This window comes from Canis lupus, chromosome 30, assembly GCF_003254725.2.
Source record: "Canis lupus dingo isolate Sandy chromosome 30, ASM325472v2, whole genome shotgun sequence".
NCBI classification, from domain to species: Eukaryota; Metazoa; Chordata; class Mammalia; order Carnivora; family Canidae; genus Canis; species Canis lupus.
The window spans coordinates 37136937-37155592 of record NC_064272.1 but is presented as its reverse complement, the minus strand read 5'-3'; the positions used below and the strand labels follow the sequence as shown (position 1 = coordinate 37155592).

At 36.3% G+C, this 18656-nt stretch overlaps 1 protein-coding gene and 1 pseudogene across 4 annotated transcripts in view; one reads left to right on the top strand and one right to left on the bottom strand.

The window, feature by feature from the left end:
- The window catches only part of NPTN (neuroplastin), a 70109-nt gene that overhangs the window by 2537 nt on the left and 48916 nt on the right, over window positions 1-18656 (top strand). The gene's annotated exons all lie outside the window — the stretch shown is intronic.
- Window positions 13015-16266, bottom strand: LOC112675498 (U1 small nuclear ribonucleoprotein C-like; annotated as a pseudogene).

Genomic DNA, 18656 nt, shown 5'->3' with positions numbered 1-18656 from the left:
GATGCCATTTTACGGCTTTCTGTAACATGCTTTATAATAAAGATTCATGCTTTCAACTGGTAATAGCAGTATAAGAGACTGATATCTTGCCATGAAGTTTGTATTTTCTTACAGTGCATCAACAGTGCATACCATGCTTGGTATGATGTCAAAATGTTAGATTATTTATTTAAAATGATGGTTTAGAAAAAACAAAACAAAACACCACCACCACCAAACCTAAGTGTTTCTGGATTAGGTATGTAGTAGTTTAGACTGATTATAAATGTTTTTCAAAAGGTCTCTTTCATTATTCCTAAAATGAAGAATTTGGATCGAGGACCCTCAAGGCATCTTGCTTCTCAGGCTGTGACTCATAACCCTAGAGACTTAAGACTTTCTCATCCAAATATTTAGACTTGTAGGGCCACAGTTTCAAGTAAAATCTTTAGCTAAGATACTGGTTTTTGTATTTATCAAGAAAAATGTAATTCGTTTTAAAGGAAGAAATTTGTTTTAAAAAGTAAACCTTTCTGATAAGGCATTAAAAAACTTTAGACTTTAAAATTAAAATTGAATGAGGATAAACCAAACGGTATTATATAGAGATCAAGACCACAGACTTTGGATCGTGATAGACCTGGGTTTGAGTCCCAGCTCTTCTAGTTAAGTGATCTTGTATAAAGTGCTTAATACTTCCAAACCTCAGCTTTATCATCTGTAAAAGGAAGTTTATAATAATGCCAGTCTCCTAGGGATGATGCAAAGATTGTGAGAAAATGGCTAGAAAGCTTAGATTTCTGCCTGGGTATAGTGGGCTTCAGTAGGGAGTGAGTTTTTACTATATGTAACACTTGTTTTACTGTATGTAACATATGTTACTATATGTTATTGTATGTGCCATATGCTGCATTATGTAGCTTAACAGTAACTATATGTACTAAATATTTGCTCCTTATATAGCCTTGGCGGTTACTGTTATTATCTATTAAAAAGTAGCATTATTAATTGTTTTTCATCATGTATATGTTGAACACCTAATTGTTAATGTTGCTCACTATCTTCAATAAAATTAAGTAGGCCATTTTGAAGGCCCTGAACAGAGAGATTTGTGCTTTTGCTTATGTAACTTTAAGTGACCAGCTGCGCTGCCTCTGCAATTGCACATTCTAGTGAGAAAGTTTATATTTCCATTTTATTGTTGGGGAGATTTCATGGCTTCCTTTTGAACTAAATATCTTTCATATGGGTTAGGTATTGTGTTTTCATGGAATCCCACTGTTGTGAAAAAGAGAAGTGGAGTGTAGTGCCTGGCACACAGTGGGAGTGTTGGAGATGTTAACTGATGAACGAATGTGGAGTGGAGTGTAAAAATGTAATATGTTCATACTGAAAATATAAAATTGGATAATTAACACTGCTTAGTGGGAGAAAATCAGGAGTCTAATGAATTTTATTATTAATGAGCTAAATTTTAAGAAACCATTTTGCTTGGGTGATACTAGATAGTTGTGAATATTGTCATTTGTAACAGTGCCAGTATTAGCAATAGACGATTCACAAATCTTTTTTCTTTTCTGTCAAGTGCTGTTTGCTTCAGTGGTTTGGCAGTTTTCTCTCTCTGAGTATGTTTTTAGACATGTATTTGCTATTCATTGTGCGTCTTCTTTGGGTGAACTGAAATGAGTGGCAGAAGACAGATGTTACCTACAGCATCTGTGGCGCAAATGACATGCCAGATGTCTAGCAAAGAGATCTTAACATAATTAATCCAAATAAGATTTTAAATGACCAGAAGAAATAGTTTGCCTTGGAATAAAGCATTTCCTAAGGAGATTATAAGCCTCCAGTCTCTTAGGCAACTGACAAATGTCACTACTGATAAAATGGAGCACCTAGCATGAGAAATTGGGTCTTGGGTCTAGGGTTGAAAGGCCATGTTACTGAGTCAGGATTGCTCCTGGGCTCTTAGTCTTTGTTTTTCAGGGTTACTGGATTCAAATCAGAAAGAGATGCAGATTGGGTTTTTGTGTTGTCAGACTTACTAGAGCTGACTTGTTAATACACCAAGGTTTAAAACAACAACGAGGAAATAAAAGCCCTTAAACATAAATGTGCTCCACAGTCCAAACATTTGCCGTAAATTAAGAGTGAAGATCATTGCAGGTCTGACTTTTGAGTTCTACAAATCCTCATAAGAAATTGGACTATTTTGTCTTGAAGGAATCCCCTTCTTCTACCTCAATACAATTTTGACATGAAATATTTTCTCTAGTGGAACATATCTTTAGACATTAGTAAAAGGCAAAATGTTGCTGTATTGTCTTTATTATTATTATTTTAAATAAAAGTAATTGTTTAGGGCTGCAAAGATGAACAGATATGATCAGATAAGTGCTCTCACAAAATGGACATTTTTTCCAAAAAAAGTAAACTATTTACTTAGTTTGAGGTACTTTTTCAAAGTAAGATGTATGTAAAATCTGATACTTGGCTGGATCTATGTAAAAGTTTTTGTAAGACTGGGAAGGTAACTAGCTAACATCTACACAAATGAAGTATGTAGAAAAATAATGACTGTATTGGATATTGTGCAGGAGATGTTCAATAAAAGTTTGGGTAAAATTATGCAAATAAATTTTGGAAGAGGTGAATTCTATGAAAATTTATCTGCTTTTGTAACAATCTAGACAGCATCAGAAGTAGAGACTGAAGTTCTAAGAGAAATGGAAAGAGAAGAAAGCTTTCAGTACTACAAGGAGAAAAGTAGGATGTAAAACTGAGGAATAGATCTTCACTTGAGCATCTGGAAAAATAGAATCTGTCAGAAAGTAAATAGAGCAAGGACTTTTAAAGTAAATTCACACATCAGCGTTTAAAAAAATGGTACAAAATCACCTCCTGTGAACAATTGGCTTGACTTTCAGTGTGTCTTTCTAAACAAAACATTATCATGTGAATTTTTATTTATTTTTTTATTTTATTTTTTTTAATTTTTATTTATTTATGATAGTCGAGAGAGAGAGAGAGAGAGAGAGAGAGGCAGAGACACAGGCAGAGGGAGAAGCAGGCTCCATGCACCGGGAGCCCGACGTGGGACTCGATCCCGGGTCTCCAGGATCGCGCCCTGGGCCAAAGGCAGGCGCCAAACCGCTGCGCCACCCAGGAATCCCTCATGTGAATTTTTAAAAATACCATTGATAACATGGAGTTTAATTTTAAGCACTTAGATAAATGCCTTTTTAAACTTGTTTGTGAGGTTTTTGTGGATTTTTTTTTCAGAACTCCTAATTTTAGTTGGTAAGGAAGGAAACCTCTCCAGTAAAATAAGTTGATTTATAAATTGTTAGTTTTATAGGCATATATATATATGTATGTAATCTAAGTTTAAAGTGAAATATTGCAGTAATTTTATGTAAAAACATTTCTGTGTACACCATTATCTGTTTTTCAAGAATTTATTCAATTTAGGAGAGGGAGTCAAGATTTGTACCTAATTCCAGTTTGCTATGTTATCCAAAACGGAGAGTAGGCCTAACTTTTTGTTTGTTTTTATGAACCTAATTGAGGTTATTTTGACCTGAATGCTCAGAACTATTAATTGGTCTGTTTAGAAATGAGGTTTAAAGAATTTCGTAAGTATCTACTTTTATTTGCATGCAGTAAATTAGCGGGAGACATGTTAAATGTTCCTCACCCACCTGCTGGTTGTTTTGTTTTGTTTCTTGTTTTTGTTATATTTCAAGCTTAAAAACCCAGTCCTGTCTTTTCATTAAAACAGATTGTGGTTAGCTTTGATGGAATTCTCTTCTGTTAAGTTCCTTGTACTAAAAAGTAGTGAATGGTATTCTTTTGCATTTCTGAAAACAATTATGGAATGTTTTAAGACTGGCTTTCTTTCCAAATAATCCTAATTACCAGAAGCTTATGGTATATTTTATGGTATTTTCCAGAAATATATCAGTTTAGATATGGTTTGTTTCCCTTTGTTTTATCTTAGTTTATATCATTGTTAAATCCAGGAATTGCTTCAAATTGACTGGACAATGACATATAAATGAGATGATGTTGAAATCACTCTGAAAGTGTTAAGGTTCTGTATATTATGTCAGTTTCTGTTATCAGAAAACATGAAGTTACAGATAGTACCAATAGTTTTAATCCTATCCAAATGTATACTCACATTTTATTTTTTTATTTTTGAAAGATTTTATTTATTTATTTATTTATTCATGAAAGATACAGAGAGAGAGGCAGAGACACAGGCAGAGGGAGAAGCAGGCCCCATGCTGGAAGCAGGACATGGGACTCCATCCTGGGTCTCCAGGATTGCACCCCGGGCTGCAGGCGGCGCTAAACTGCTGCACCACCAGGGCTGCCCTATACTCACATTTTAAAAGTGATTGAGTATAAAAGTACTGTACAAAACAAAACATCAAGTCCTTTTCTGATAGAATACTAATAAAGGAAAATGTTCCATATGTATGATGCTGTAGTAAGAAACATGAGTGTACTTGTGTATATAAATTGTTATGCCATTGATTCTCTTTTCTTCCTGATATAGTATTTGAAAACCACTTTGACTAGATAATGTCTAAACTCCCTTCCAGTTCTAAAATTACGCAATTCTATTGACCTTACAGCTTAGGTACCTCTAATGAGTAAAGGGCCTAGAGAGAGAATGCTTTATGTTTTAATGAGTGTTTAGAAACCTAACTTTTTGGAAATAAGAAAAACTGATTTTGAGGCAGGTACTGTTTACTGCCTTGTAAACCTACTTCAGACATTTGTAGTTTTTGTTTCAAGGAAGGCAGAATGGTGTGTTATAGAGCTCTTATATTAAACTCACTGGGAAAATTGCCAGTCTGAATTAAACATTTTAAGAAATAAAATCACTGCCAGGTAGGTAGATATTTTGTGTTCTTTCTATTGGTTGAAAAGTAGTTGACTATTGTAGAGGCAATGAAGAGACAGTGAGGCACACATGAATAATTGTATTTATGACTTTCTCCTGTCTCTTATGTATTTTTTTTAGACCTCTAAATCTTTCCATTATATTTGAACAAGGCAATCCAAGTATTACCTGAATTAAATCTAAGAAAGTTCCTAGATTTATAGTCCTTAGAAACAATATGTTCAAGTCTCAATTTATAAATTTATTCATTATATTTCTTTGTATTTAAATAAACCCATTTCCTTGTTTCTTTTTTTTATATTTTTGTTAGAATTTCAAACATATAAAAAATAGTAATAAACTCATACTCATCATCTAGTTTCAAGAGTTATAACTACATCCTTGCTGCTTATTAATTTAAACATAACCTGAAAATTAACATTACAAACTAAAATTTTCTACATGTTGAAATGCAGTTAGGAGGGATTAGCTTATATTAGTAAAATAGAAAAAATTTGGTTCACAATTATGTTGAAATGATTCTAAAAATATAAAAGCTCTTTAGAAAAAGACTTTCACACTTTTGTTTGTGATCCAGAAATACAGATTTTGTGACTGAGTATATGCATAAGTCTATAGCATTTTGTACAATATCTGCACTCTGTAATGTATATAAAGAAAGCTATTGTGACCTTGTATCTCAATTTCATAATTCATTAATGGGTGATGAGACACAACAGCATTTTCTACTATGGAGTGGTTTTAGGTTTTTTTGTTTTATTTTTTATATGCCATGTTAGTCTGGAACAATATGATGATGTTATTGTAAACACAATAAGGATTTTCGTGAGGCATTTGTCAGTAATATCAACATGTACTGTTAATAAGGAAAATATAGTATTGTTGAATTAATACATTAGCCATTAGTTATAGAATATTGATTTTTTTTTTCCCTATCTGAACTTGGGACTTGGGGGAAGCTATAGTAATTTGAGTATCATAATCAAAGCATAAGTTTTCTAGTATGTTCAGTTGTCCTTTTCTTTTTTTAAGATTTATTTGAGAGAGAGAGCATGGGAGGGGGGAGTGTGGAGGGGCAGAGGGAGAGAGAGAACAATCTCCAGCCGACTTCCCACTGAGCACAGCACCCAATGCAGAGCTTGATCGCAGGGCTTGATCTCAGGGCTCTGAAACCATGACCTGAGCCAGAATTAGAAGTCGGATGCTTAACCGACTTGACCTGAGTCACCTAGGGACCCCTATAGTCCTTTTAAATTAGAACTTAGGTTCCTTATTCCCTAGTCCCTGCCTTTGAGTTATTGGTTGAGTACAGGGCTGGGAGTACTACCTGTTATTTCAGAGCTGAATGCTTACTCTGATACCCTTGTTTGAGGCACTTTGCTGGTGACAATAGAATGACTTGAGCACTGGCCACAGGAAAAGGGAAAAGGAAAGCAGAAGCAGATCCTGGAGTAGCAAGTTTACTCATTTTTAGACACTGCTTGGAGAAAAAAGGGCAACAATATGTCCTTGTTCTGTGTTGGCAACTATCTGAATACTTTTCTTTCTCTTCCTGTCTCCTCTCTCTTTCTTTTAAATACTTTTAAAGTAATCTCAACACTCAAGGTGAGGCTCGAACTCAATACTCTGAGATCTGGAGTCACATGCTCTACTGATTGAGCCAGTGAGGCACCCTTGAAATACTTTTCAGTCCATAGATTGAAGGAATAGGTTAAATTTAACTCAGGATTTTTTGATTATACAAGTTTAGGACCTTAGAAACCATCGTGGAACAACTGGAAAAATAGCATAGCAGCTCCAGCATTGAAATTATATTTGTTAATGATGAATATCAAATCATTCACCAAGGAAGATGAAATAAGTGGCTTTAATGCAAACCAGGAAACTGCTACTTAGAAAAGAGCAACTATACGGAGGTTTCAAATAACTTGCAGGGAACTGTCATTGAATTACCTTTAGACAAATAACCTAGTGATCGTATATCAAAATTATGGTACTACTGACAGTTTATTGTTTTTTTATTTTTTATTTTTTATTTTTTATTTTTTTTTAAATTTTTATTTATTTATGATAGTCACAGAGAGAGAGAGAGAGAGGCAGAGACACAGGCAGAGGGAGAAGCAGGCTCCATGCACTGGGAGCCCGACGTGGGATTCGATCCCGGGTCTCCAGGATCGCGCCCTGGGCCAAAGGCAGGCGCCAAACTGCTGCGCCACCCAGGGATCCCTTATTGTTTTTTTATACTAGGATAGAACTCCAAATAATTATGAACACATTCCAACCACATTTGAGATAAAATGCAGATAATTCTACATTGATGGTTCCATAAGAATTAGAAGAAAAGCCTGAAGGAGCTAAATTTAGGAAAAGGGAGCACTAGGGGGATGGGATTATCTATTAATACCTTCAAGGTAGCAGTGTAAATGAAGTAAGGGAATTAGGCAGTCTCCAAAGATGAATGGGCTGTATTGAAGAGCAGTAGCCTAGAGCATGAGGAAGAAAAGGGTAGGTTGAGTATTAAGATGATTTTAATGAAACTAGCAGAAGAATAGTTGTTTGCACTCACTCATTGTCAGAGCCATTTATAAGTAGGGCAAAGAGCTGGTTGGGAGGAGAGGGACCTCATAAAACAAAAGGGAGGACTTTCTTTTACATCTAGTACTTAGATGTACTTGGCTTAACAGCTCCATAATAGGAAAAACCTTTATGGAAATGAAGAGGAAGTGAAATGAATTTCCAGAAGTTTCTAAAGGTCAGAAATTTGTTTTTAACAGTAAAATTCTATGATGATGAATTCAAGAAAAATGGCAGATTAACTTTGGAATCCATTAAAGTAGCTTTTAGGATCCACCTGTAACACTAAGAATAGAATTCTGTTTATTATAACCTTCACGGACAACTTTTTTTGTTTAGTTATCAAAAACCTATGCTATGAAACTTTTCCAATTTGTATTTTACACAGAAGCATAAACTTCATAAGAGTTTATACTGCATGTACCTAGTAAAAGTTTAACAACTGGCTCTTAGAAAATAGGCTTTGTCTTTTATATGGTAAATGTCAGCTCTTAAAGTCTTATCAACAGGAATAGAGCACGTCCAGACTAACTCTTTAAGACTTCATTGGTCAAAATTCTGCTGTGACCAAAGCCCTAGCCTGTTCTTTGAGTGCTGTAATACTTTGGTAGAGGTGAAAGCTCACTTTAATTAGTTCAGAGTATAAGGTTGCCAGATATGATGTAGGATGCCCAGTTGCATTTGAATTTCAGATAGCGAAGAATTTTTATTTGCTAAATTTGCAACATTAGAAGAATGTCATTTTTTTTTTTTCTATTTTGGTTCTCTGTTTTAGAATTTAAGTGACAAAACTTCTTGTAATTTGATGAGTTTTGTGTATTAAAAGAAATCTTTTTAAAGTAGATTTAATATGACCAAAATTGTCATTAAAATGTGCATATTGCCATATTGCAAATTTTGTATGAGAAAATATATTTTAGGGTAGTGTTTTGTTTTGGTTACATCACATTTCTAGATATGTTTTTTTTCAGTTCTGTTTTATACGACAGAGTAGGGTTTTTTATTTATTCTTTAAAAATTGAAGCTATTTTCAGGAAGGATGTGAGCACAAGCTTCCAGATTGTTTTGTTGTTTTTGTTTTTTGTTTTTAGCAGTTCCCCACCCTCTTCTCCCCTTACCTAAAATCTTTTAAAATTTAAGGCACTGTTGCCTGAGGGCATATGATAAAGATGATACTGGGGCTGTTCAAGGATTGTCCTTTTTCAGATTTTTACCCTGGGGCTTGCAATATATTTGCATTCTTGGCTTGGAAAAAGAGAAGTATATGAATGAAGATGTGACTGACCACACACCATTTTCCTAGTGGGCTCTGTTCTAATTTTCACCTCCTGAATTATAACCACCTGATTTAGAGAGTGAAAAAGCAGATGTTAGCTCTGCAGTTGAGGGATGTGATTTTTTTACAGTTTTTTTTTTTTTTACAGTTTTAATACTAAAAAAAAAAAATCATGGTTTCATGAGCTTTAGTTACAAGGCCTTTGACCAGAGGTGTGTTGCTGTATATTAGTAATTCAGTATAAGAGATTTTACCTTATGTCCTTTTGGTTTGAGCCAGGGTGAGGCAGCTAGAAAAATAATAAGAATTACTAGGTTCCAGGGTGGGGACACCTGAGTGACATAGTTAAGCATCTGACTCTTGGTTTTGTTTTCTTTATTTTTAAAGATTTTCAATTTATTTATTCATGAGAGACACAGAGAGGTAGAGACACAGGCAGAGGGAGAAGCAGGCTCCTCCCAGAGAGCCCGATGTGGGACTTGATCCCAGGACCAGAATCATGCCGCTGAGCCACCCAGGTGTCCCTGACTCTTGAGTTTTTGGCTCAGGTTATGATCTTGGGGTCCTGAGATCGAGCCCCATCTGACTCTGCTCTTGGCATGGAGTCTGCTTGAGATTCTATTCATAATCATACCTATACTTACACATATTTATTTGAAGTATATTTAAGGCAGTTTTAAGAAGTGTTCAAAATCATGGTTTTTATGAAACTAGAAAATTAGTATAGTTTAAATTTGATGTCTAACACTCAGTTGGAGACCATATTACAGGATAAATAAACTAATAGACTCTGTCCCCACTATAAATATAAAATGTAAATAAAAACTGGGTTAAAAATGTTATTTTGTAGGACAGTGTAGTTGAGTAGAAAAAGCCCTGGATTTGGCAGTAGCCTTGAATTCCTATTTCCATTTTAGTTGCTGTGGTTTCTATTTTTAAAATTAGTATAATAATCCATAGGGTTTTCATTAAATTAGATGATAATTTGTGGGAAAGTGCTTTATAACCTGCTATTTTGTAAAGTGGCGTGTACGTATAGCTTTGAGTTACAGGGCCCTGTACTTTATAAAAGTATTTACCCTTATAGGTTAACTGCAACTCTGGTGGTTCATAGGAAATTGAAGAGGAAAATAAAGTGCTAATGAGAAGGGCAAGATTATTTCAAGGTTGGTTTTTCTGACAAATGATTATATCTTAGAATGTGCATTTTATTTTGTTACTATTTTTAGAGGTGGGGGAGGGGCAGAGGGTGAGAGAGAATCTTAAGCAGTCTCCACACCCAGCATGGAGCCCAACTGTGGGCTTGATCTCACAAGCCTGAGATCATGACCTGAATCACAATCAAGAGTTGGATGCTTAATTGACTGAGCCATCCAGGTGCCCCTATTAATTTTTTTAAGACTGTTTCACTGAATCATCCCCCTTCTCCTGGGAAGGCTGATACTGAATTTCTGTAATCTTTGAAGTGTGCTTCCCAGTACTGCTGTCATCTCCAGTTAAATCTGGGTATAGGAACATCCTATTATCCCTCGTCCCCATCCCCTTCTTGCTCTAGATAGATGACAGAAGGTAAAGTCAAGCATATTTTGTGTCCTGTTTCTTATCTTTTTTTTTTTTTAAGATTTTATTTATTCATGAGAGACAGAGAGAGAGAGAGAAAGGCAGAGAGAGAGAGAAGCAGAGACACAGGCAGAGAGAGAAGCAGGCTCCATGCAGGGAGCCCGACGTGGGCCTCGATTCCCAGACTCCAGGATCACACCCTGGGCCAAAGGCAGGCGCCAAACCACTGAGCCACCCAGGGATCCCATTATGTCATGTTTCTTAATACATTTTTGTGACTCTCCTTTAAAACCCTGAATGAAATTCATAGATGTTTTACCCTACCTACAATTTAAAAGAAAAATGCAGTGACATAAATGTAATATAAAGGGGAAAATAATAATAAAATACTTGGTTCAGTCCAAATGTTCAGGCATGGCCGCACAGGAAGGCAATGAGGTAGCCTACCATTTATATTCATATGTACAAGAACCAAGAATGTGACAGCTACAAATGCAGACTGACGTAGTCCTGCTGTAAAGGTGACTCAAATACCACAGTGGCACGGCTACTGATAATATCATTTTCTGAGAAGGTGAACAACTTTTGGTGAAGTGCCAAATGAAACAAAGTCCAGTCTATTCTTACTTTACATGGTAATTGCATTCCTGGAAAATTGAGTGATGATTAAAACCATTTAAGAATGCTATGTGTGTTATATTTAAAACAGGAAAAAAAATAAAACAGGTTCTAGGCTCAGAACAACTTTTTGATCTTGAATGCCATTTGAAAGTTGTGTAGGAAGAGGGACATGTAAGACATTTCCTACTTTGTGGGATGTTGAGGATCTCTGGTCTTGGCTCACTAGAGGCTAGTAGTGCTGTCTCAATCATGTGTCAACCAAAGATACACCCACAAATTTCTAGACTGCTCCATAGAAGGCAGAGCAGTCTCCACTGAAAATATTTCCACGATTCTCTCTACTTATAGATATTCTCAGATATGGGATTATAGAACCTAGTCCCCAGGACAACCATTGGTCAAAGCCACACCTCTTCTAGGAATGGAAAGGCAAGCAGAGCAGCTGTTCACTTGTTTTTATTCTTTTTGTTAACATGTTTTAAAGCAGAGGCTGCAAACTCATTTATCACAGGAGCTAGGCAAGTACGGTTTGCTAAACTAGAAAATACAATACATGCTTTGGCTGAAAACACTGCAAGTTGGACTTCTAAAATTACTGTACTGCTCAAATCAAACTGTCAGTGGGCCTTATTTGCATGCTCTTTACCAAAGGATTATATTATGAATTTTGAAACATGAGATGTTGGATTAGAGTCCTGATTTTTGGCAATTCTTTTAATCCCTTTTTCCTTACCTGTGAATTAGGTGAATACACACCTTGCAGAGTCGTGTTAGAATGAGAGTGCATACCTCAATTACCTAGCATGATACCTAACATGATATGGGTTTGATAACATTTTTTGTCACTAATATCCTTTCAGTTCTCTTGGTTTATTTTTTAATCTGAAAGCTAGCTGTGTGTTTTACAGTGATTATGAAATTTGAAATCTCTAATATGGGAGATATTCGCCCCTTTTTAATAGAAACAAGGAAGTAATTAAAATGAAATTTTTTGGTTAACACGCAAACCATCAAACATCTAAGGTCTTTGGAGCCTGGTGCTGGTAACACGAAACATGCTAATTCCAAACTATTTCAGTAGATCAACCTTCTTAGTCTTTCAGGTTGGCTTTCAACTTTAGCATAGCAGTGATGTTTCTAGCAATGCTATATTACCTATCTATTTATTTCTAAAGGTTTATTTATTTGAGAGAGCATGAGGCAAGGAGAAGCAGAGGGAGAGGAAGAGAGAAACCTCACTAAGAGAAGACCCTGACATGGGTCCTGATTCCACAACCCTAAGATCATGAGTTGTGTGGAAACCAAGAGTCAGGTGCTTAACTGACAGTGCCTGCCACCTAGGTCCCCTGCAGTGATATTTATTTTTGAACGAATGGTGGAGCAGATAATATCACTAGTACTACAGTACTTTATTGCACCTTCAAAATTAGATTATGCCATAGTAGTGACATTTTCATAGTTGTTGCCTGAATTAGAAATTGAGCAACATGATTTTCACCAGGAAACTTAGCTATATGATTTTCTTCCAATTGTTCAGCAAATGTTTTAAAAGTTCCACCTTTTCTTGGTTCTTGTAAAATGCTTTGAAGGAACGTATGTCTTGCTGTACATCTTGTTTTCATACTTTAGCAGCATTTTTTTCTTCTTTAGGCAGTAAGACGGGGACCTAAATAATTAAGGCAATGTAAGAAACATTTGCTTTTATTCCTTTATTCCCACCCTCAGAATTCTGTTGTTCGTCTTTGTTTTCTTCCACAATATGATTTTGAGTCCTTTTTTAAGAGCTTTGTACTTTAGTGTTGTGTGTGTGTAACATGTAAGTTGTATATTTTTAAGTCCTTTTTTCTATTTTTTCTTTTTTTTAAACTAAAACAGTTGACGATTTTATTTTCACATTTCACAATACAAATGAAAATTGCCCTTTTTTTTTTTGTCCCACTACTCCCCTGCAAAAACTATTCTCTCTTTGATAGGAAGTGGAAGCAAGTCTTCCTTGTCATGCTGTTAGAACACCCAGAGTCACAGCACATGATCTCCTGGTGAAGTAGAACAAGTAATATAAAATGAATATAAAGACATTCCTGTCTCCTTATCTGCCTGGTTGAGTCATTCCTGGCCTAGTGGGCATCATCATGGCACGGGCAGGAGGTCTCATCATTGGGGGCCCAGGCATCATTGGCATGTGCCCTCCTATAGGTGGCCTCATTCCAGGAGCAGGTCCCACTGGCATCATCCAAGGAAGAGGAGGGCCCATCATTGGCATCATGGGAGGGCCCTTCATATGGGGGGCTGGCATCATACCAGGGCGAGGAAGACCCAGGAGACTGGGGGGAAGTGGGATCATTGCCCCTGGAGGAGGAGGAACAGAGAATGGAGTAGGAGGTATCTTTCCTTGTTGAAGTGCAGCAGTTGTTTTGTCGATCAGGCTCTGAGCCTGCTCTTCCATCCATTTCTAGTAGTCTTTCACATTCTCTTTGTGTTTCCTACCACTGCAGTGTGTCTTTCTCACAGATGGAGAGTCATGGGTGAGGTATGTGTCGTAGTAGTCACAATAAAACTTATGTTTTAAGGTATGTTACTTATAGCTTTAAGGTATAGGTATGTTGCTCAGCAGGCCGTTGGCCACTCCATCCCATGCCGCCCGGAAATGACCTATTTTTTCTATCTTGATTTTAGTTCTTACCCATACCTACTTGGTCTTAACCCTTCTGGTATCTTCCATTGTTTCTAGATAAACATATGGTACTAATAAATTCATTTTAAAAAAATATTTTATTTATTCATGAGAGACAGAGAGGTGCAGAGACACAGGCAGAGGGAGAAGTGGGGCCCATGCAGGGAGCCTGATATGGGACTTGACCCCAACGCCCTGGGCCAAAGGCAGGCGCTGAACCACCCAGGTGTCCCATAATTCTTTGTCCTGTTTTTTTTTTTTTTTTTTTAAATCTTTTGAGGCAGAGGGGTGGCAAATTTATTCTACTTGTCATATGTGAAGTTTAGTTGACTCATGTTTTTGTGCTGGAGTGTTAGCATATTGTGACTTCTGGGTATTTTTGCTTTTCCTAATAGCTGTTTAATGATTTTCATTGTATGATGGGGATTTTTCTAACGTGCTCTTAAAATCTTTTAATCCCCACAAGGTCATAATGTCCATATTTTTTAGAAACAGCTCAGCTAGTCTTCGAGACCTAGTTACAAAGGAAATTAATTTCTTGTAGAACTGAGGACATCAAGGCAGAAAGCATTCCAGGCAGGTGGCTAGTAATGAATATTGATTATAAACTATAAGGTACTTGCTGTGGGCTGGTAAATTTTAGTGCTTCCCTGCAAAGCTACCACTTACTGTGGAGTGCACATGAAACATTCTGAACTGTCTGCCTATGGAGCATATAATTTGCTACCCAGTGGCAGGTAGACATTAAAATTCAATTATGGGGTGAGGGTGGTGCTAGGGGTAATCGGACTTTACAGCTGTTGGATGAAAGGGCACATTTTGATGTACATTAAAAAAACCCACCAGAGTATACAGAGTAATAGTTCTTACTTTAGGAACAACATTAAACTATACTGAAAATTGCTGAGAAATTAAAAATTGCTGAGAAATTACCATTTGAAGTATGAGATGGCTGGAACTTGTATTTCAGTAACAGGTATGTATATTTTAGCAGCTTTAAAGTCAGAATGGGAAAGAATTTGAGTGGAATGTGTTCTTAGTAGTGCCTTAGAGTGTCACCTTACCATTCTGCAACACTGTCCTTTGTCACCTTAACAGCTCAAGAATTGTACCAGGTCTTAAATTCTCAAAACACACCATTAGAAAAACTGATGGGCCCAGTAGTACCAGGGGAGCTTAAGGTAACCGGATACATAAGCTTGTTAGCCATATCTACCTAAAATAAAATGAATTTTTCATCAGGTTGAATTTTCAAAGGATAGATACAACTATAGGAGGGAATATTACCAGATAGAGGATAAACCTTCTTCCTGGGGTGGTGGCTAACCATTTTGAAATGCAATTATTTAAGTTTTTGAAAAAAGGAGAGAGTTACTGGATTAAAAAAATTATGAAAGGACTTGCTTACATGGTAATTTCAAATAATACCCAGGTGTATAAGGTAAAATATTAAAGTTCCTCCTTTTATGCCTTGATTCCCACTCCCCAGGAACAAGCACTATTAGTAGTCTATTGTGTATCTTTTCAAAACTTGTTTTATGTGTACTTATAATTTATAGACTGTGTAAAGCTCTAGTAGTATTAATTATGATATAATTTATCTTGGTATTTATAGCCTTTTTTGAATATGGTAATTGAAGTGACAGGTATTTTCACTTATGTAGGTGTACGGAGCCTCTAGAATACATCTATTGTTACTCATTGTTACTGAAAGGAGTTACGTTGATGATGACTGAATTCTTTATATTGAAATTGGTCCACTGAGAGGGCCTGTTTCATCTGAACAGGGAAAAAGCTCTATTAAATGTAAAAACAATATATTACTGTATTTTCACCCTGAGACAATTTTTTTTGGCAGAAATCTTGAATGTTCACACATTTAATATCCTGAGACAACTCTAATTTTTAGTGAAAGCATTTTGGATTCAATTTTGCTGTCTCTTTTCAAGAGAAGCAGCAGTATTTTGTTGGTATTTGGGAGACTAGGTAAGTAAATAACCTGATTGTCCACCTCATTGTGGAGGTGGAGGTACTACATAATCATGGAGTTAGAAGGTAATGAAGTTCTGAAACAAAGATGATCAGAGTAAAAATAAGTAATTATGAAAGGAGAAAAGAACGGTTTTGGATTGTTGACTGAATTTTGGGATTTCTTGAGGAATCACAGGGGAACAGGTTTTAGTGGATAGAACATTAGTGAACAGGATTTGGAATACTTGGATTCTAGGAAGGGTGCTGCAACTGAATTAGAGCTTCTTAGGACCATGGTATATGTTAAGTGTCAGACTGGGGCAAGAATTAGATTTAAGTTTTCAACTTTTAGCAGCTAAAGTTCTTTTTTTTCTTTTTTCTTTTTATTCAAAAATTAAGTAGAATCTTAGTTTCTTAATTAGATAAAAGTAGAGAGCTGTTTAGAGAAAAGGGATATTCCTAATTGTTCTAAAAACTCCTTAGGATTGGAGGAGCGGAATTTTAAAATTGATGAAATGGGTGACTTCTTTGTAGGCCTACTAATGAAGCAAAAATATATTTTTTTTTTTTTTGCACAAGATATCTTACCTTTGGTTCACGATCTACTTGCTCAGTCTTGATATCTGCCTGGGAGAGGTCCTGTGGATACTTTGCAAAGTCAGTGATTGAAATATTTATACTAATGAATTTGTCCATAGTTGACGTAAGAATAAGAGGTGATCCCTGTAAGCAGAATCTACAAAATAGCACAAAGATAATCATTTTACGACTTGGTAAAATATTTTTTGTTGCAAGATTTGTTAGACTCTTTAAGAGAAAGACGTGCTTGTCATTTGCCTCGAGTTTCGAAATCCAAGAATATGCACAAGATAGGCATACAGAGGTATGCTGTTAGGTCCCTGCCTGGAAAAGGATTGAAGTGCTGTTAGTTTTCGTCCTTAAGTGGGGGGAAATATTCAGTGTTTGGTTTTAGCAACCACTTTGGAGATCTGCCAGTAAGTAGAAATCTACTACTAAGTTTCAGTTTACTAGTTAGGAACACTTAAAACAATAGGTCACACAGTAATGCTAAGTACTTTTGAATTTCCATGTAGGTAGTTTAGATGATTGGGGATGGATGTAAATTCATAAAGGCCTGACCTGGGAGCATTGATGAGGAAGAAGTAGAACCCACTGTGTGATAGTCATTTTACGATAAAATACTTCTGGGTTGCATACTGTATATAGGATGATATTTAGTTCTTGTCCATAGTAAACAAAATATTGCTGTCAGGCAAAATAGCGTAGTGTTTTGAACTCTGGAATAATAATTGCCAGGTTGTGCATCTTACTTCTGTGTATCTGTAGAATGGCAACAACAACTGTAAGCAGTAGACTGTATTTTAATGAAGTGAGTTAGACTATGTATTTTGCACTTTGCTTGACATATATAAATGATCAGTAAGGATTAGGTGCTGTTTTTTTTTTTTTAAGATTTTATTCATTTATGAGAGAGAGAGAGAGAGAGAGAGAGAGAGAGGCAGAGACACAGGCAGAGGGAGAAGCAAGCTCCATGCAGGGAGCCCGATGCAGGACTCGATCCTAGGACTCCAGGATCACGCCCTGGGCGGAAGGTGGCGCTAAACCGCTGAGCCACCCGGGCTACCCAGATTAGGTGCTATTACTATTATTATTTTTAAAGATTTTATTTATTTATTAATGAGAGACACACACAGAGAGAGAGAGAGAGAGAGGCAGAGACACAGGCAGAGGGAGAAGCAGACTCCATGCAGGGAGCCCAACGTGGGACTTGATCCCGGGACTCCAAGATCACGGGCTGGGCCGAAGGCAAACACTAAATCGCTGAGCCACCCAGGGATCCCCCAGATTAGGTGCTATTATAATGAATTTGTTTTCAGAGAAATGCAGTTAAATGTTAATGTTCTTTCCCTCATAAAGGATTTTCTTAAAGGTTATCTTTTCAAAGAAGAAATTTCTAGGCTGTTTGTTTTTGATTCTGGGAAGTTTACAGGGAAATCTGAATTTCCTTCTCTTTTGGGATAGATGATGGGTGGCATCATTACCTAATTTGGAAAAGAATGGGAAAGTTGCATTCCAACTGTAAAGTAAAATCTCAAATCAAAATCTGTTTTTATTTTTTAAAACCAAAAATCTATTTAAATTCAATTTTTATTCCCTTGCTTGTTAGTATTAATGGATGCATGGCAAGAAAACAAACTGGCATTAGGGATTTGATTTTTTTAAGTAAAAGTAACTTTTAGAGGGATCCCTGGGTGGCTCAGCGGTTTAGTGCCTGCCTTTGGCCAGGGGTGTGATCCTGGAGACCCGGGGTCGAGTCCCACGTCGGGTTCCCTGCATGGAGCCTGCTTCTCCCTCTGCCTGTGTCTCTGCCTCTCTCTCTATGTCTATCATGAATAAATAAATAAAATCTTTTTTTTTTTAATTTTTTTTATTTATTTATGATAGTCACAGAGAGAGAGAGAAAGAGAGGCAGAGACATAGGCAGAGGGAGAAGCAGGCTCCATGCACCAGGAGCCTGATGTGGGATTCGATCCCGGGTCTCCAGGATCGCGCCCTGGGCCAAAGGCAGGCGCCAAACCGCTGCGCCACCCAGGGATCCCTAAATAAAATCTTAAAAAAAAAAAAAAAAAGTAACTTTTAGGGCATCTTTGGTAAATTCAAATATACCATAGTCTAGTTTTCTACAATTTAGGATTCTGTTGATACTCAGAAAGATGACTGATATTGTGAAAAATTCCACTAATCTAAGAGATAGTTTCATTCATTATACTGCTCATTAACATGCTAATTGCTAGTACATTTTAAATTGTTAATTGGTTGAAATTTAATGAAAGGGTTTTATCTTTAATCCTCAGTTAATGAGAATTGTGTTTCACAACATTCTTTTAACAAATATTATTGACTTATTATATATACAACAAGGCATTGTGGGGATACAAAATTAGAGACCTATTCTTGTTTCCAAATAATTCACAATTATTAAAATACACTCTCACACAAGCACAGTACTGCCTTATGCATCTTCATGGATTCATAGAACTGCATGCATTTCAGTTTATTGACCA